At 33.9% G+C, this 20652-nt stretch overlaps 3 long non-coding RNA genes across 4 annotated transcripts; 1 reads left to right on the top strand and 2 right to left on the bottom strand.

Annotated features, from left to right (window-relative positions):
• Window positions 1-5635: 5635 nt before the first annotated feature.
• LOC141393462 (uncharacterized) lies at window positions 5636-6289 on the bottom strand. Its single transcript, XR_012410106.1, has 3 exons — window positions 6006-6289; window positions 5845-5923; window positions 5636-5765 (listed from the first exon to the last, which is right to left on the bottom strand). It is a non-coding gene; the product is annotated as an uncharacterized lncRNA (long non-coding RNA).
• A 7426-nt stretch (window positions 6290-13715) lies between these two features.
• Window positions 13716-14435, top strand: LOC141393463 (uncharacterized). Its single transcript, XR_012410107.1, has 2 exons — window positions 13716-14167; window positions 14226-14435. It is a non-coding gene; the product is annotated as an uncharacterized lncRNA (long non-coding RNA).
• Window positions 14436-16203: 1768 nt separating this feature from the next.
• Window positions 16204-16711, bottom strand: LOC141392034 (uncharacterized). 2 transcript variants are annotated; one of them, XR_012409770.1, is made up of 2 exons: window positions 16594-16711; window positions 16204-16504 (listed from the first exon to the last, which is right to left on the bottom strand). It is a non-coding gene; the product is annotated as an uncharacterized lncRNA (long non-coding RNA). The 2 variants fall into 2 exon arrangements; XR_012409769.1 differs by having other exon boundaries at window positions 16204-16529; window positions 16594-16637.
• Between the last annotated feature and the right edge of the window lie 3941 nt (window positions 16712-20652).

A 20652-nucleotide genomic window follows, 5' to 3' on the forward strand; every position in this document is an offset into this window, starting at 1 on the left:
CTTGACATTTCGGAAATGTCTAAAGCGCTCGGCACATACGGTGCGTTTAGTGACGCGTTGGGACACGCGTTGTCCCAAAACAGTTAAATTATGATTAACTTTAAAGCCCTCGGCACATACGGTCCGTTTAGTGACACGTTGGGACACACGTTGTCCCAAAAAAGTTAAATTATGTTTAACTTTAATGCGTCAGCCACATTGTTGTTTTTCAAAAAACTTGGCATCACTTACACTTTTTTCATGTGGTTGTTGTACCGCGACGCACAACGCATCGTATGTGCCGAGCGCTTAATGCGTCAGCCATATTGTTTTTCAAAAACTTGGCTTCACTTACACTTTTTTCATGTGGTTGTCATTTATTTTGGACATTAATGGATTAGGCTCATTCTCAAGTATGTACTCTCACATTCTCAAAGTTTGGCCAAATCGACTGGAATGCTCGGAAAAAGCGAGACAACGTCGAATGACACTAGTTTTTCGTCATTGTGAATTGTCAAGCTCTTAAGCTTTGAATTAGTCAATTTTATATAATAATGATTTTCCAACAAATCTAATAAACACGCTAATAAATGATCACATTAAAAATCACTCAGCAACGCTGAGAAAATATATAAATCCATGATATATGCACCCAATATATCAGAGAGGATTCAAAAATCTAATATATTTGACAGAGAAAAATGTAATATAGCTCACAAATGCAATAACACCTTAAATAAACTATTCACAATTACAAAAACAAAGATAGAATAAATATGGATGACAAAAAGATTGGATGTGCATTTTTGATCATTTCGCTTTTAGAGGAAGGAAATAAAGTGACAAGAAGAAGGAAATGGGTAAAAAAATGGATAGCCTCCCGAAAACAATATTCACATGTTAATATTTTAAAAGAAATTCGAGATTCTGAGCCAAACGATATCCACTCCAGCTCCAGAAGATTCAGATTGCTTTATTTTTTTTCAATTCCCTTCTGTACGATGAGCGGATTACGTTTATTTTCTTCTTGACGTCGTCAATAGAACAATCCTTCTTGTATTTCTTCGTAACATTTATTAATTCTCCATATGCTTTTGTTTTAATGTCGCGCATCATATATTCTGGACTGGTTATGTCCCAGAGGCATCTTAGCATTTCGTAGCAACCATGGTATAAGTAAAGAGGTAGATTTAAATGAAAAAAATCTATAGAACCCTTGTTTTTCTTCAATTCCTAAAACTTCAAAATAAAAGCAACAAGTGGGTTTGTTTACAATGTATTTTTTGAGCATTTTATAAAAAACGCGAAAAATGAATGAAGAGTTCAGTTTTCTCCACATAATCGAGTTGTGAATATGATAAACTGATAGTTTCAATGCAAATCTCACCAATTTCTTCCATACAAATGGTCTAAAAACAATTTTAAAAATCATTGAATTCTATTGTTTTTAAAATTGTTTGGCATATTATTCAAACACCACACACACATACACAGTTTGTTTATATTGTTTTGAAGTTTTAGGCATACTCGAATGAAAAAATTTAAATTCACATAAAGCTTTGGCTAACCTTTCTTACTAGGCGTTTACACTAGACTGTTTGTCTATAAATACAACTCTGATTTACTAACACATACATAAATTTGTCGTTTGTCTCACAGCTGTCCATCATTTTTACACAGACAGTAGGGAAGACAAATTTTTGGCATTTTTGTAAAAATAAGTGAGATAATAATTGAAATGTGTTAAAAACAAAAGAACATGAACAAAAACAAAATATGTGAACGGAAAACAAAAAGAAATCGATGATTTTCATTCAAAAATTTACAACTGTCTTTGCAGTTGTCGGGACGCCTACGTCACACAGGCAAGTTGTGGGATTTTGACAATCAATGCATGAAGTCAACTGTCCTGTCATTTGTAAACGCAGGGTTATTAAACCATGGTAGCAACCAAGGCATATTTATAGAAGGTATATGCATGAATTACAACAACTAAAAAATTTACAAAAACAACATGGTTGTTATTGAAAATTAATTGTCAAAGAAAATATTGAATAATAGGGTCGTTCCAAAAATTTTCTCAGCAAAAACATAAATACATTTTGAAAATCCTCCAAAATAGAACAAATTTGAATTACAATGTAAATACAAAGCATTTAGAACTGTCGTAGGTAATTTTTATTACAGGTTTAGGAAGAGAAACAGTATTTTACGATAACAAATTTCGATGTTTCAAATTTCTTGAGTAGACCCTATTACATTTTGAAAATTAAAATTACAAAAAAAGTAAGAATACAGCTGATTGTCACTTCTACCTTCTATAAATTTACCTTGGTAGCAACATAAAAATTCCTTTAAAAATTCATTTTCGTTGTCCATGTTTGTCGTTTTGTTTGCAATTTTTTGCTTGGCCGATATTAAAATGAAGGAACAGATTTTTGTCTGCTATTTTTATCTCTTATTTGCAATAATAATCAATCAAATTAATAAAAACACACGACTTTTTTAACTTTTATTTGATATTTACTCTGCTAATTTATTCCTTGACTGACGTTGTTTCGTTCACACGGTCAAACAAACAAACAACAAACAGCTGACTGTCCAACATCCACAAAAAATTTTGTGGTTGCCTGATGACTGACAAAAATGAACGACCACACTGGCAAGCAACCGATTATTTGAGCAAAGCTGTCAGTCAAAACTGATCGTCTGAACCCCACCATGGTAGAACAAATACAAGGTAAAGTTAATACTACAACAAATACAACTCGAACAACAACCACAAAGGAATTTGTTTTTGTTTGTAAACCTTAGTGTCAACGTAAATGTAAACAAAACAAGGAAATGTCTATAAATGATTGGAATTTAAAAAACTAATATTTTTTCACATTTGATTGAATATTTTGGAAAACATGAATGAAAACTCGTTAGATTTTCAATTTGAATGTTTCCATATCATTCCACTAAATGCATAATTTCTCGCAGAAAGTAGAATACTTGCAAAAATGTTTCGGGTCGCTGGTAATTCATTGAAAAAAGAGAAGATGTTTCAATCATTTGCTTTTGAAAACAAAAAAGCACATGTTTATTAGGGCTTTATTCTTTTCAAGAAGGTATATTGATAAACAACAATTACATAAATAATATCAGATATGCTGATGACACTACATTAATATCCGACAGCATATCAGGCCTACAAAATCTTGTTGATAGACTAACATCAAGTAGTGAGTTGTATGGTCTAAAAATAAACACCCTCAAAACAAAATTTATGATAATAAGTAAGAACAACGCTCACAACGAGTTGATTTTAAAAATACAAAATTTCCATATTGAGAGGGTACAAAGTTTCAAATATCTGGGAGTTTTGCTAAATGATCAATGGGACTACTCAAAAGAAATCAAATGTCGCATAGAAATGGCAAGAGATGCATTTCATAAATATAAAAAAGTTCTAATAAGCCATGATATAAATGTTGCAACAATATCTCGTTTAATAAAAGCGTATATATGGCCAGTCTTGTTATATTCAGTCGAAGTGTGGACGTTAAAAGCGGCAGATATCAAACGACTCGAAGCATTTGAGATGTGGGTATACCGTCGAGCACTAAAAATACCATGGGTCCTGCATGTATCAAATACTGAAGTATTGCGAAGAATGAATACAACAAGAGAATTATTAAACAACATAAAGAAACGGAAAACGGCATATCTAGGGCACATTATGCGAAACCGTAAATACATCATTCTCCAGGAAATACTACAAGCAAACATAGAAGGAAGACGTACCAGAGGAAGAAAAGAGATGCAATGGATTCAAAATATCCAACAATGGACAGAATTCCAGAACGCCGAAAATTTAATAAGCATAGCGAGAAATAGAGATATATTTTCCTATTTTGTTAATAATTTATAAACACATAAACATGTAATTTTTTTGACAATTGTAATATGATCGCTAACATTCGAAAATCGAATAAGCAATAAAGAAGAAAGATTCTTTTCAAGTTTAACAAAATACCACACATATTAACAAATATTGTACCGCCTCTATAAGCGATGTTTTAGTGTGCGGCATGTCGTTCGGACCTGGAGGAGGTTACATGTCAATGATATGAAGCCGTCTTTATGGGAAATAGTTTTTTTTCTGATGAATAAATTTGTTCTTCAAAAATATATATCCCTAATATACATCGAACATAGAAATAAATACATAAAATTGTGACAGTCTAGTTGAGCGGACATGGTACTTATGTTTTGGCTGCGGCTTAGCTCGCCGGAATGGGTAGGTTCTTTTTCCGCTAAACTGTCCATATAAATTTGTGTACCATGATAGATGTTTTTGTTCATAGCGGGAATTTAAATTGGATCTAAATTTGAATTTATAATAGCAAACAAAGAGGAAACGGATGTAAATCAAATATAATAACCTTTTATTAAATCAACTTAAAATGAGTAGCGTTTAGATTTCCAACCAATTTGAGGTTCTGGATGTTAACCTCGATGGCTTCTTGCCCACCCCATATGACATATTACAGTCATCCGTGGTATATTCCTGCCATCTAATATTTGGAATATACCCCTAATGAAACTTACCACAAACCTAACAAATATTCAACCCATTTTGAATTCAAAAATCAAAACATTTCTAATATTTTAATTGACATTCAAATTATATTCATTAAATTGGAAATTTTCGTTCATTTTATAATATTTAGACAAAAATTTTATACTTATTTTTATATTACTAAAAAAAATAGATGTATTTTTGTTTAATATTATTTTAGCGCTAATATAATAATTGATAATAATTCCTTTTACAACAATTTCAACATCAAAATATAAAAAAATGATTAACATTAATTTTAATAAATATTTGTTTATTAACATGCAATATTGAATAATTTGTATTTTTTTTTTATATTTTGGTTTGAAATTGTTATATGTACATATGTATAAATGTAAAAAATTATATTTATCTAATTTTTGTTTATTAAAAATTATAGAGAAATTTTTATATATATAACTTAATATATTTATGTTTGTTCTTTTTTTATATTAAAGTGCTACATATATGTATATATGTTTCTCAATTTATAATGAATGTACTTTTCTATGTAGTCTACAGGTTGATAATGATATCCATGTGCACTTCATTACTAGGTTAGGTTAATTTTAGGTTATATCATTTTAGGTAATTTAATATGAATTTTATCTATTTTTTTTAACATTTATATTATTTTCTCTTTTTTTTGGATTTTAATATGTAGAGTTACGTTTTCATAATATAATTCCTTTATTTATGCCTAAAATTATGCTTTCTTTTTTAATTATCAAGTTTTACTCAATTAGGTAACAAATCATTGTGAATCAGCCACATGTGAAAATATGAAGGTTATGTTATCACAGAAAGGTGGGGCTCTTTTCTTAAGCTTTGTTTTTTTGTAAAGACCAAAATGATCTGTAGATGGTACTTTCTCTTTGTCACAATTGTTCTTGTGATTACTTTACATTATAAAAGATGACACTTTTCACTTATTCATATTGGTTGGTGGACTCACTCTTTAATATTGTTCAGACCTGTGGTATTTTATGGTAATTTGGTTTAAGGTCCTATTATATAGATGACTTCTTTCCTTTACCACAAGTCCAGGCTCGGAATCTGTGGTATCCTACGGCTTTTATGCGTATAATTGGTATTTGGCGACTACCGCGGTTTGTAAAAATCGCCAAATCCTCAATAGAATGGCCTTTCTATGGTCTATTTATGACCTTACCACGAGATTCTGGTAAAAAGAAAAATAATGTTGATTCACTTGTTACAAGAATGAATCGACTGTACTTTCAAGTTGGAAAAGTTCTTACCCGAGTGAACAATATAAATGTATTTCGTTGTAGAATGTGTCAATTTGCGAATGTGTCAATTTGGCTTAACAAGCTAATTCTATAAAAAAATTAAATTTTAGAATATTTTAGACACAACATTTCACTTGTAATGATAACTTGTTTTAAGAAAAAAAAATCACCTTTAAATTATCTTAAGGTTATGGGTGATCTTGTTAAATCATATCTTACGTGTTGAATTACTTTTTTAAAAATGGCAGAGTAATTCAATGTGACATCGTGAAGATGAAGTATCACATGTTTGTAATGAAATGGTGTGAACTAACATTATTTGCAAGCGTGGGTGGTGTTAATGACGATGATGTTGAGCGACTCGGCAGATGGCATGCATGTATAAATTGAATCAAAAGCTCGGTTCCTTTACGTGCAAGAATCTTCAAGTTTTACCACTTTTTTACTCGAAAAGCGTTCCTTTACTTCTGACAGCATACAATTCATATGGTAGCAGTTTCAAATGTTTGCTACTTTTGCCGGTTTTACCATTTTCAAAGGTAAAGGAAGAGACCAAAAGACTTGAGAAAATGCACTTGATGTATAAATACATTCAACTGAAATATAAACAATGATGAACTAAAGGGTTGTTTACAATGTTATTTTCAGATCGATTGGTCGAAAGAAGCAGTCTTGGAAAAGCATGGTAGAATAATTCTTAGGTAGGCCACAGCTAACAGCTGATTACAATTTTTTTTTGTTATGGCTTAATCTGTCAAAACCGTGTTGACATGCAGAGTTGATATTTATTATTGATCAGAAAATTCAACTCTGTTTTGTTTTCATTTCAACATTTCGTTCTTCTTCTTCTTCTTTGTATACTCATCCGTTATCATTCATCAAAACAATTTTGACGTTTTAAGCCATAGCGACAGGGTTGTATTTTTTTGGCGATTCTCATACCTGGCCTACCTATGAATTATTGTACCATGTTGGAAAAGATTGCTTTGTGGCAAAAACATGAATGGGTCTATAACCCCAAAAACCTATTCTACCACAACAAACATGCTAGATATTCATTTTACTTTAACCAAAATTAAAATTTGCCCAAATTTGCAACTCAACAATAAATGTAAACAATGACAAAAACAGCTGTTTTTATATTTATAGGTTATGTCATACGAAAATAACACTTGAAGGTATGAACGCACAAATTGAAAGTTGTATGGATGACGTCAATTTTGACAAACATAGAGAATGTCGAATGGGTGAAAGAAATGACAGCTCATGTGACATTGATATATGGTGTAAACAGCCCTTAACATGTCCATGAATTTAACTCTTTGAGATATAATTATGTGTATTGGACATATAATGCATGCATTGATTCATTATTTATTATCTTAAACTCCGTTTACCTTTACAACTGAAAACACTATTGGGTAAAACACGTTAAATGCATTTGCACACTTGTATTTATTTCACAAATATTCAATGCATTTGCCAACCTAAATGACGCACGATAAAATATGTTAAATGTAAATTTCACTTAATATCACACGTTTTAAAAATCCAGCGGTTGTAAATCCTGGTATAGTCATAGAAATTGTGGAATAATGAATTATAATATTAAAAACAATTTACACTTGTACTTAAAACAGGTGTTTTGGGAAGTTATGTCATTTATTTGACAGATGTTCTACGGAATTGAAGACTTATATGACGCATGTTTTATAACACGTTAGATGTAAATTGCTCTTTATGGGTGTTATTGTAAGTGTAAATTTTGCATATTGTTAGCAATTGGGCTTTAATCATTGACGTAGATTATTAAAATGTTGGTCTTTTTTTTTGTTGCGTCAAACATAAAGATGATTAAATAACATTCAGCGCCATCTATTTAAAAGACTTACTTACTTACTTAGCTGGCCTTTCACAGAACATTTGTTCCATAAGCCGAACTAAGAAAAAATCTCCAATCCTCTCTGTTTGCTGCTGTATTTTCCCAATCTGGGATGTGTAGCTTTGTGATATCTCGTTTCACTTGTTCGCTCCAACGAAGCTTTGGCCTTCCAGATCTGCGAGAACCTCCATGCGGCCCGTATTTATACGCCTTTTTAGCGGGTTCATCATCACTCATTCTTATAACATGGCCTAGCCATCGCAATCGTTGTATCTCGATTCGTTCAACTATATTGATGTCATTGTATAGTTGATACAGCTCGATGTTCATACGACGCCGATATTCGCCGTCTACACAGATTGGCCCATAGATCTTTCGTAGAATTTTTCTCTCAAACACACAAAGCACTGCCTTATCTGCTTGAGCAAGTACCCATGCTTCGGAACCATACATTAGCACGGGTAGTATCAGTGTTTTGTACAGTGTTATTTTTGTTTGACGAGAGGTGGCTTTATTCCTAAACTGCTTACTCAGCCCAAAGTAGCATCTGTTAGCCAACACTATTCTTCTTCGTATTTCACAACTGATGTTATTTGTTGTGTTTATGGCGGTGCCGAGGTAGACGAAGTCCTTTACTACCTCAAAATTATAGGTACCAACATTCACAGATGGTGCGGTGTTTATGGACATATTACGCGTCGATACCATCAACTTGGTTTTTACGCCGTTTACTGCCAGACCAACTTTAGCAGATTCTCTTTCGACTTTTGCAAAGGTGTCAGTTACTTCCTTTACCGATCGACCCATGATGTCAATGTCGTCGGCATAAGCCAGTAACATGTGGCTGTTCGTGTATATTGTTCCATTTCTTTTGACCTTCGCGTCTCGTATGACCTTTTCCAGTAGGATGTTAAATAGATCACACGACAGGCCGTCTCCTTGTCTGAAACCTCTTTTGGTAGTAAACTCTTCGGAGAGGTTCTTTCCAATTTTAACTGAGGATCTCGTCTCAGTTAATGTCATTCTACAAAGTCGAATGAGCTTTGCAGGAATACCAAAATCAGACATGGCTTGGAACACCTTTGAACGTATAGGGCTGTCGAATGCTGCTTTATAATCGACGAAAAGATGGAAGGTGTCGATCTGCATTTCTTGGGTCTTTTCCAGGATTTGTCTCAAGGTAAATATCTGGTCAATGGTGGATTTGCCAGGTCTAAAGCCGCACTGATAGGGTCCAATAATTTCATTGACCATAGGCTTTAGTCTCTCACACAATATGCCAGATACTATCTTATATGCAATAGGGAGCAGACTTATGCCCCTATAATTGGAGCACACAGTCTTATCACCCTTCTTGTGGACTGGACATAGGATGCTCACGTTCCAATCGTCGGGTACGCGTTCTTCCTGCCAGATGGTGCTAACTAGCTGATGCATACACCTTATCAGCGTGTCGCCTCCGGTTTTGAACAGCTCGGCTGGTAGGCCATCTGCTCCTGCCGCCTTATTATTCTTCAGCCGGTTTATTGCTGTCCTTACCTCATCTTGGCTGGGCGGTATACATTCAATACCATCATCTGGGATTGGATCTGTGGTATCTTCGCCGTCTTCACTGCTATCGGATACCAACAGTTTGGAAAAATGTTCTTTCCATATCCTGAGCACACTATCTGTATCAGTTACCAAATTACCTTGTTGATCTCTACAGGAGGATATTCCTGTACCAAAGCCATCAGTTTGATGCTTCACTCTTTGGTAGAATTTTCGGACTTCGTTCTGTCTCCTGTACATCTCCATTTGTTCACACTCCCTCTTTTCCATTTCTTTCTTTTTCCTGCGGAAAAGTCGTTTCACCTCTCTCCTTTTCTCCCGATACCTCTCTCGTGCGCTACGCGTTGCTACTGATTGTAAAGTAGCCCTATATGCCGCATTTTTTTCTTCGGTAGCAGCACGGCACTCCTGGTCATACCACGGATTCTTTGGTGGAGGTCTCTGGTATCCAAGTACTGATTTTGCGGCTGTTTGCATGGAGTGGGCAATATTTTGCCATTGTGCTGATATGTTATCGGGACGAGAAGCGCTATCATTAAGCAATTGGGTCAGTTGAGTGGAATATGCTGTGGCTATCTGTTGTGTTTGCAGCTTGGCGATGTCCAACTTTCGTGTTGTGTCTGTCCGTGCTTTATTTGCAACGTTTAGACGGGTACGTACCTTTGCTGCAACGAGGTAATGGTCCGAATCTATGTTTGCTCCTCGGAACGATCGTACATCCAACACGCTCGATGAATGTCTTCCATCTATCACAACGTGATCAATTTGATTTATTGTTCTTTGGTCTGGAGACAGCCAAGTGCCCTTATGAATATCGAGATGCTTAAATCTGGTACTGCTAACTACCATGTTTTTTGCCGCTGCGAAGTCTATCAGCCTCATTCCATTGTCTGATGTTTCACTATGTAGACTGAATTTCCCAACTGTTTGTCCAAAGATATTCTCCTTTCCAATTTTGGCATTAAAATCGCCTAGAACAATTTTAATGTCATGGGCAGGACAACGGTCATATGTTTCTTCTAAGCTCTCGTAGAATATATCTTTGGTCTGTTCGTCCTTGTCTTCGGTTGGGGCATGAGCGCAGATAAAGCTGATGTTGAAGAATTTTGCTTTAAATCGAATTGTAGCAAGTCTTTCATTCACTGGGGTGAAGCTGGAGACCAGATGTTTTAACCTCCGACCAACTACAAAACCGCAACCAAACTCATGCTTTGAGTCATGGCAGCTATAATACAGTGCGTCACCTTTAGGTGTTGTTGTGACATCTTTCCCAGTCCATCGTATTTCCTGTATGGCAGTAATATCGGCTTTGTACTTTCCAAGTACGTCTGCCAATGCGAAGACTGCACCTTCTCTATAAAGAGTGCGAACATTCCAGGTGCAGATTCGCAGATCATGGTCCTTAAAACGTTTGCGGGGTTCGTCAACTTTAGAGGGGTTTGTTTTTCTTTCCTTTCGTTTTTTCATAGTAGGCTGTTTTTTTCTAGGGGAGGGTTACTAACCCGACGCCCAAACCCAAGTTTTTAACGTTCTTATGGGTGAACGCGCGGCACATGTTAGCTCACTACCTTTAACGGGTGTTAAAGGCAGTTCCCCAGGTGACACCACGGGGAGGTCAGTGTCCACTTGAGATGAAAGAGGGACCAAGATAAATCCTGGGCTTTGCCATGTTAAAACCGGTCAGGACCGTTCCTTGGTATCTTCCATCCCCTACGTCACCCTATTTAAAAGACCACATACTATTTATCCATAGTTGTGTAAATACGCCCAAAAAAATTAAAAGTGTCAAAAACAAGTGCGTGATCCCTAATTATTTTTTTATTTTTGTTTACATTTTCATTTAATAGTATCAAAAACGAAAAAGGTGTAACAATAACTTTAAAAAATTATGAATTCGTCTTGTGGCAGGGAATTTTCTAACAACGGCCTGGACTGGTCGTCACAAAATGTCGAATGGAATTTGACACTAACACTACAACCCAGTTCAGTCAGCTGGGTATTCCTGCTACCTTTTCTTGTTCTACCATGGAACCCCACTTTACTGAACACATATTTTAAAAACGATAACAAACATATTATAGAGCGTTTACACTATTAAAATAAAATCGATCTTAATAAAATTGATTATATAAAACAAATTGTATGTGTGTTCGTTTACTCAAAATTTGTACGAATTGTTACTGGATGTTGTTCGTTTACTCCACAGTACAATGCAATAGACCTTAGCCGATTACAAGAAGTTACTGAACTTGTACAAATTGTTGAGTAAACGAACACACCTTGTACGTTATACAAAAAACATAAATTTCATAAAAATCATAAAAACGGACGTTAATAAATTTAAATTTCAAATTAACGGAAAAAGTCGTCTAATTTCATAACAATAACGAAAACAAAAACATTAGCGCCAATGCATGAACGAAAAAATAACTCCAAAGCAATGAAAAAGTTCCCGATCCGAGCTTTGTTTTGACGTGTTTTTTGCGATTTTTTGTAAGTTAATTCTTAGTGCCTAAAGAAACCCTCTGTGATACTAATTTATTGTGTGTTTATACATATCTATTGTAGATCATCCTGAAGATGTAATTCACGAAATTGCGAAATATCGATTAATAAAGAAAAAAATTAGAAATTAAACATGACCTCGAGCTTGAATAATTACTCAATTTGAGAAAGAATTAAGTAAGATCAACCTTTGTACCTTATTTGATTACGCAATCATTTCATTTCATTTTTTTATTCATAATCATTAAGCCATATGGCCAATTTAATTACAAAGCAGAATTAATTAATGGCATGCAATATAACCAAAATCATACTACTATACTATAAAATATATAAATGTATCATGGACATGGTATTATTTCTATATTAAAGAAAAACAGTAAAACCATTATCAATAGAGAGACTGGTGTCTATTGCAAGTACCTTCTGATTTTATTTTTAAAGTCAGTTATAGTGTAAGAAAAATAGAATATATCAGTAGTTTATTTTAGTCAGATATCTGCGATAGTCTAGAAGTTATGGCCAATTTTTATAATTGCAAAAAGTTGCTGAATTGTTCCATGGAATCTTTTTTTCGTGTTTTTGGCAGTTTGTATCACATGGAACACGTTTTGTCACATTTCAAACAAAACACTTCTTACCAATTGTGTTCCACCTCCCTTATATGAAGTGCTACTGTGGAGTTGAAAAATCAGGACTTTAAATGAAACATTTATTTTTCTCATATAAATACAATAAGGACCATTATTATAGGTTTCCTTAACATTTATTTAAGGGATTGCCTCCACTTATCACTATTTTATGTGGTAAAAATTTCGAACGGACAAAACGGATTGATATTTTGCATTTCTAAGGTAACACAAAACATTTAAACGCGTTTTTCTTATAATACCGTTTTTGAAGTCGGTGTCCAAACTAGCTTCAAGTCGAATGGACGTTTTTGTGTATATTTTTGTGGACTTACATCAAAAATTTGTCTTTAAACTAGGGATTTTTTGTTTAAACGATTGATAAATTTTCGTTTTCATATAACAATACAATATTCAAAAATATTTGGATTTAGAAACTATTATTCTTCAGTTTTTAAACCAATTTCTTTAAAACAATTTGTTCCATACGCCACATTATTCGTAACTTGGCAAAAATTGGCAATTTCTTTTTCCATACGCCATCATTTTTGGTGCGGAACAATTCGTTTTTGTCTCTTTTTGTTCCATACGCCAAACGACATGGATATGGAACTTAAAAGTTCAAAGTTGTTTTGTTCCATACGCCAGGCTTTATGGATATTGAACAAATCGACAAGATTTTTTTGGGTCACAAAGCGGATATGGAATATACGGGCATCCGAATATCTCAGAAACTATAAGAGATAGTGAAAAACCGACCAAAAAATCTGAAAGAGCATGGTTCAAAACCTTGTAAGGTACCTTTATCTCAAAATGTCAAAAATGGCGTATGGAACACTTAAGCATGACACCGACGAAATGGTTAAAATCGTAACCTCAGTAGTGGGATTCTGTAACTCATTTTTGCTGTTACCGACAAAAATCGGTAAAATTAAATCGCAAAATTATGACTAAAAACATAAAGAAAAGTTGGCATCGCTGTTTGTGTCGGTAGAGGCTAGCGACTACTTTTTATTCATCGCAAACTTACCGAAAAATTTTGGTAATTATCGAAATTATAAGCATTTTAATTTTACCGACAATTATCGATAACAGCAAAAATGAGTTACAGAATCCCACTACAGGTATGTAAGTAACTAGGCGTTTACACACAGACTGTATTGGCAAGACAATAGCAAAGTTATAAGCCATTTTCACCAATACATTCATACTTTTCTCTATACATATTTAAAATTTTATAAATGTATTTGTGAAAAAGGTTCGTATTTTTGCTATTGTCTGCCAATACTGGCATTTGTAAACGCCGGGTAAAGGAACACAGCTTTTATGATTTTACTCTACTATGAAAGTCGATCTAGAGACGCATAATTTCATGCAATTTTTTCAATGAAATCACTCTAGTGTGGATAATAAAACAATAAGCATCAAACATCATCAAATGACAAACAGATGTACAAACCAACGTACAATCGCATAAATAAACAGACTTTGTAAAAGAACGAAAGGCCAAAGGGTTTGGTTTCATTTCAATCGAGGGCAAAGTTTGTGTTTTATTATAATTCTTCTGCCAAAAACAATCCCAGCAAAAAATTTTGGAAGTTGTGCAATTGGAGTTATGATTTCACAACATCTTTCGATGTAGTCCAACAGAGTTATGAAAAATGCACTCCGTTCGATACATTTTATAAGCAGTTGCTGTAGAGATACCTACAGAAAAAAACAGTTGGTTGATCCCTAAACATTTCTTCAGAAGATAAACAAGAGTGTATACATGTCGAAGAATTTGTTATAAAATAAAGAAATAACAACTTAAATTTTTATAGGAAATGGAGTTGGAGTCCATGTCGAAAGCTGAGCTAGTGATGGAAAGGCAACATAAAACAACTTTAGGATGATGAAAGAAAATCAGATGCGCTTGGGTTAAATCGAGAACGGAGGAAGTAAGCTCAAATGTGATTGAATTTAATGGATTTTTTCTCATTTGTGTTTATATAATATAGTTCTTTGGGTTCTTGTTTTACACAAATAATAAATGCATTTTATTTATTTTGGGATATTTCGCAATGGCTTGCATCTTTGGACTGAAATGCAATCCGAAGAGTGCCTTTAAATACAATCCAAAACACTACATAAAAAGCTGTGATTTGGATTGAAAATGGAGTGCATCCTAGCTGTGTGCTGTGGAAGCAAAATGGAGTGCATCCTAGCTGCGCGCTCTCTTGTAAAATTCATAAGTGAATTCATAGGAAAAGATGTACTCCAAATGTACCGTACACTTGTAGTGATACAACTGCATCCGCGGATGCAAACTTTTTGCTGGGGAGTTATGGAAATGCACTGCGCTCGATACATTTTGGAAGTAATTGCTTAAAGTTCCCTAGCCAAGCAAGCCAATTTTTTGATCCCTACAGTCACAGTATTTTTTTCTGAACAGAAGAGTGTTAAAATTCTAAGAATTTGTTTGAACATTGCTGTAATTCACGAGACGCAAATTATTTTTGAAGTGGAGTTGGAGTTTTTTTGGAAGTCTGAACTTAAGTAGGAGGAAAAATGAAAACCCATTTGGATGATGAAGCAATATAAATTTCGATGTCATAAACAGCAGAGTAGAGGAAGTAAACTTGGTTACGATCAAATTTAATTGAGAGTTTTTATAATTGGTGTTAATGTAATAAAGTTAATATTCTTGTTTTCAATTTCAATTTATTTACATTCACGAATAAGCAATGTATTTTATTTTGCGATATTTGCAATGGCTTGCATCTTATAACATCTTTAGACTGCATTTAAATTCAATCCAAAACACTACATCAAAGGCTGTGATTTAGATCGAAAATGGAGTGCATCCTAGATGTGTGCCGTGGAAGCAAAATGGAGCGCGCTCTCTTGTAAAATTCATAGGAAAAGATGTACTCCAGCGGCAATTGTTCTAGTGATTTAACTGCATCCGCGGATGCAAACTTTTTGCTGAGTGCATCAAACAAGCAAACCATGGTAGAATAAGAAAAGGTGGCAGCAATACACAGCTGACTGAACTGGGTTGTAACGTTAGTGTCAAATTTCATATGACATTTTATACATTTATTTCTATTTCGATGTACATTAGGGACATATATTTTTTGAGAAAAAAATATATCATTCGGAAAAAACCATTTCCCAGAAAGACTTCTTCATATCAATGATATGTAACCTCCTCCAAGTTCGAACGATAAGCCGCGCAGTAAATCCCCGCTTGTAGAGGCGATACAACGTTTGTTAATATGTGAGGTATTTTGTTAAAATTTAAAAAAAATAAAGCCCTAATAAGCATGTGCTTCTTTGATTTCTAAAACAAAACATTGAAACAGCTTCACCTTTTTCTATGAATTTCCAGCGACCCCAAACTTTTCTGCAAGAATTCTACTTTCTGCGACAATTTATGCATTTAGTGGAATGATGTGGAAAAATGAAAATGTAACGAATTTTCATTCATGTTTTCCAAAATATTCAACCAAATGTGAAAAATTATTAGTTTTTTAAATTCCAATAATTTATAGACATTTCCTTGTTTTGTTTACAAATACAACTGGCAGTAACGTTACAAACAAAAACAAATTCCTTTGTGGTTGTTGTTCGAGTTGTATTTGTTGTAGTATTAACTTTACCTTGTATTTGTTCTACCATGCAAGCAAACACAACCTGTTGCACCATTATAACAATTCTGAGAGGAAGCGGGTATACGTGTATAGTTGAATTGCTATCGTTTTTAAAAATCTGTTCACTTTCCTTATTGTATCATTCATGTTAGCAATATCGAGAATATCTTATGACAAATAAAATCTTATATTTTTCCCTTATTTCATTGTAAGATAATTTTATGACTATTTCCTTCTTACTCCATATTCTTAAACATATCTTTCAGTGCATTTAACCGTAACAACTCCTCTCTTAACTCAATATAATCTAAATATGAAAGATTTCCATTCTGCAACTGGAAGTTCTTTACATGCAAAACTCTCATTAGTTCTTTCTGTTTGCGTACGATTCCTTTGTCGTCCATGGTTTCTGATGTGTCCCTCGCCCTTTTGCGAGTTTTAACCTTTTTAGATTTTTTGCTGGAGGTCTGAAAATAATATAATATGAACAATCTTAATAATACCGATTAATTTTTTCTTAGTTATAAAAAAGTTTTTGAAGATTTGTTTTATTTACCTCTATATCCATATCAAATCAACAACATCTATTATATAGTTCCTAGAGCTGGCAAAAAATCGATGGCACTATCGATAATATCGATTTTTATTTAAAAATTCAATATCGACAGATGGTTTTGCCCATCGATATTATCGAAATAAAAACCCCTAACCTGAAATCCATTGAAATAAATAGAAATCTCGCTGCTTTTTGTAGAGTTGGGCAATATAGTTCCTGGAGCGGATCGATCTTTCTAGTTCCTTTTGCCAAAAGGAACTAGTTCCTTAATATAGTTCCATAGTTCCGAGAGCGATATAGTTCAATGCATCTTTCTCGTTCCATGTTCTTTTTATTTCCTTCATTCTAAATAGTTCCGGGACCGTTATAGTTCAATACATCTTTCTCGTTCCTCGTTCTTTTTATTTCCTTCATTCCAAATAGTTCCGAGAATTAAGTAGTTTAACGCATCTTTCTCTTTCTTTTTGTTTTCATTTTTTGGTGGATGAATTGACATAAAAATAAATACATAAATTGCAGCAATGTAACGAGGATGTAATTTACATTTATTTAACAATGTGGCCGCATCTGAATGATGAAGGAACCAAACGTGAAAGATCGAAGAAAGAAAATTAATTATATAAATGAAAGGAATTATATGCACGGCTGGAACTATATGAACTAAAGGAACTATATAAATGAAAGAGCCGGATATAGTTCCAATAGTTCCTTGTCCGGAATAGTTCCTTGGAACTAGTTCGTTCCGGAACTACACAACTCTAGCTTTTTGGTTAGTCCCAATTTACATTAGGCGAGTTTACTTGCGGCAATTGTCAGTTTGTAGGTGAGAAAGGGTGCTCAGAGGCAAAGGGTTACCATATGCCTCACCTCTCTCTCCTACAAAATGATAATTGCCGCAAGTAAACTCGCCCAATGTAAATTGGGACTTATGGGTGTGTAAGAAAGTAAGTCCGTAGTCACACGTACACTTTTTTGGGTGAAATAAAATGTAATTTTTACATTTTTTATAAAATAAAAGCAGTTGTTTATTCTCCTTTACATTTCTGTGAAATATTTTTGCATAATTTCAAGAAAATCATTAACATTCCCGCCTTTTTCATCTCCAAATTAATGGCGATGACAACTTAACGATAATATCGATAGCAATCGATATTTTAAAACATTATATCGAAAATATCTAATGTTGGGAATATCGATGGTTTGCCAGCTCTATTAGTTCCCCAGCAAAAAATTTTGGAAGTTGTGCATGTGGAGTTATGATTTCACAACATCCTTCGATGCAGTAGTCCACACGGAGTTATGAAAAATCCACTCCGTTGGATACAATTTATAAGCAGTTGCTTTAGAAATTTTAAGACAATTTCTAAGAATTTGTTTTAAAATAAAGAAATAAAAACTTAAGTTGCGAACATTTTTGCGGTAGTTCACGAGACGGAAATTTTTAATGGAGTGGAGTGCAGTTGGAGTCCATGTCGAAAACTGAACTAGTGATGGGAAAGCAACATAAAAAACCTTTAGGATGATGAAGCAAAATCAGATGCGTTTGGATTAATTGGAGAACGGAGAAAGGAAACTCAAATGTGATTGAATTTAATGGAAACTTGTTTTAATTTGTGTTTATATAATAAAGTTCTTTGTATTATTGTTTAATAATAAATGCATTTAATTCTGGGATATTTCTCAATCTTGCATTTTTATTGCATCTTTAGACTGACTAAAAATGCAATCCGAAGAGTGCCTTTAACTGATCGTGTGTACCCCGCTTTAAGCTGGGTACACATTGTCAGTTTTGAATGTCGATATTTCGCAATTATCGATAACTGTCAAACCGTCCAGCAACAACGAAACATTTTGTGGTTGCCTGATGACTGACAAAAGTGAACGGCCACACTGGCAAGCAACCGATTATTTGAGCAAAACTGACAGTCAAAACTGATCGTGTGTACCCCACATAAAGCTGGGTACACATTGTCAGTTTTGAATGACAGCTTTGTTGGTGCTTGCTAGTGTGGCCGTTCATTTTTGTCATTCATCATGCAACCACAAAATAGCTTCGTTCCCGTACTTTTTAATGGTAAAACTCGTAAAAGAGAGATCTGCAAAAAATTTGTTGTCACACACAAGTTTTTTGAAATAGTTCGGGAACGGAAAAATGGAAAATACGTTTTTAAAGAGAGCGTCATTCAGCGCCATTTTTGTTTAAAGAGAAGTGAACATTTTACAATTTTTTTTGTGTACGGGAACGATTTTTCGAGTAAAATGTGTAAAAGTCGTAAAAATTGTAAAAACTTTTTAGTTCTGGAACACAGCTAATATTTTGTGGTTGCTGGACGGTTGGACAGTTATCGATAATTGCAAAAAATCGTCATTCAAAACTGACAATAGGTGTGTCTTTTTATGTGATAATTTGTAATAATTATTTCGAAATGTTACTAAATGCTGTCTTTTTACACAAAAGTTCAGTAAAAGAGAGCGAAGTGAGAGAACAATTTTGACAGTTGTTTGCTGAGAAATTGCTAAAAGTTGCTGAAAGAATTTTTTCCAGCAACATTTAGCAAGTTCGATCAGCTGTTTTTTAATCATCTGCTTATGGTCAGCTGCTCAATGTTTACCTTACTTTTTTATTTATTTTTAGAAACAACTTTACATTAATTCAAAGCCATCTGGCCAAAAAAAATTGAATTAAATTATATTATATAGATTTATGTTTACACTACTCTAGCACAATAAAAAAGCTTAAAGCTATATGAAAATGTACACAAAATTATTAAAATTACCTAAATATAAAAATGTAAATAACAATGAAGATAAGAAATCGATTTTTAAGTAGTAAACAACGAGATCTCAACGTAATCATAAAATCAAAAATAAGAAATACATTCATTAAAGGTGCAATTAAATTTAGATAATTGGGAGCCAAAACAGTTCAAATATGAGCAAGGTGAGGTTGAAGACGTTTTGAGAACAATGTTGGAGAAATACTGAAATTTTTTACGTCGTTAGGCAAAGCATTAAACAGTCGCGCTACTCGTACAAGAAACGATTTATCCATGTGACGAACTGCCGTTGGAATAATCAGTTGATTTAGCCTTGTAAAGTTGGAAAAAGTCAGAGATGAAACTAAAAAAGTGGGGCATTGGTTCCTCACTAATTTATAAAAAAATAAAAGTAGACGCATTTTAACAAAATTTTGAAATGTCATACCAAGAAACTTGTTTACGTAAGAAGAGATATGTATTCGTCGATTAAGACCAAAAACAAATCGCACTACTCTGTTAATTGCAAGCACTACTAAATCCACATTGCCTTGAGAAGTGGCAGAATATACCTCCAAACAATAAAGTACCATGGGCAAAATCAGCCCATGAGCCAAACGCTGCCTAACATGGACAGGCAAGGATAGGTCAGTACTATAAAGGCATCTTAAAGAAAAATTTATCTTAGAGACGACTGTATTGATGTGTTGGTTAAAGCTTAATTTGTCATCCAATATAACACCCAAGCAGCACAACTCACTAACAAATTCAATATTTGTGTTATCATATGTTAAAAGCACACTGTTAACAGGAGTTGCAGAGAAACAAAGTGCCTTAGTTTTAGATGGATTAACATTCAAACGGTTGCTTGTCATCCACAAATTCAAAATTCCCATAACTAGGTCAATTTTCGACTGAAGCACAGTAGAAAACCTAACATCACCGATGAAAAGCAAATGTATATCATCTGCAAATGCAAATGGTACACACCAATTATGGATATCAGAAAACAAGTCATTCACAAAGAGTATAAACAAAAGACCCCTGTGGAACACCACTTTTAACAGGAAGAACATTACTAGAAGCACCACCAACACAAACCATCTGTTTCCTCTGTGACAGGTAAGACGACATAAGTTTACATGCACAGCTTGAAAAACCATATAAGTCCCTTAATTTCGACAATAATAAACAATGATCAACGCGATCAAACGCTTTTTCAAGGTCAAGTGCCACAAGAACAGAAAGTCTGCTGCCACCAAAGTTGGCACGGATACGGTCTGTTAAACCTAACAAAAGGGAA

Source organism: Musca autumnalis, unplaced genomic scaffold (genome assembly GCF_047663935.1).
Source record: "Musca autumnalis isolate F117 unplaced genomic scaffold, ASM4766393v1 scaffold_2, whole genome shotgun sequence".
NCBI classification, from domain to species: domain Eukaryota; kingdom Metazoa; phylum Arthropoda; class Insecta; order Diptera; family Muscidae; genus Musca; species Musca autumnalis.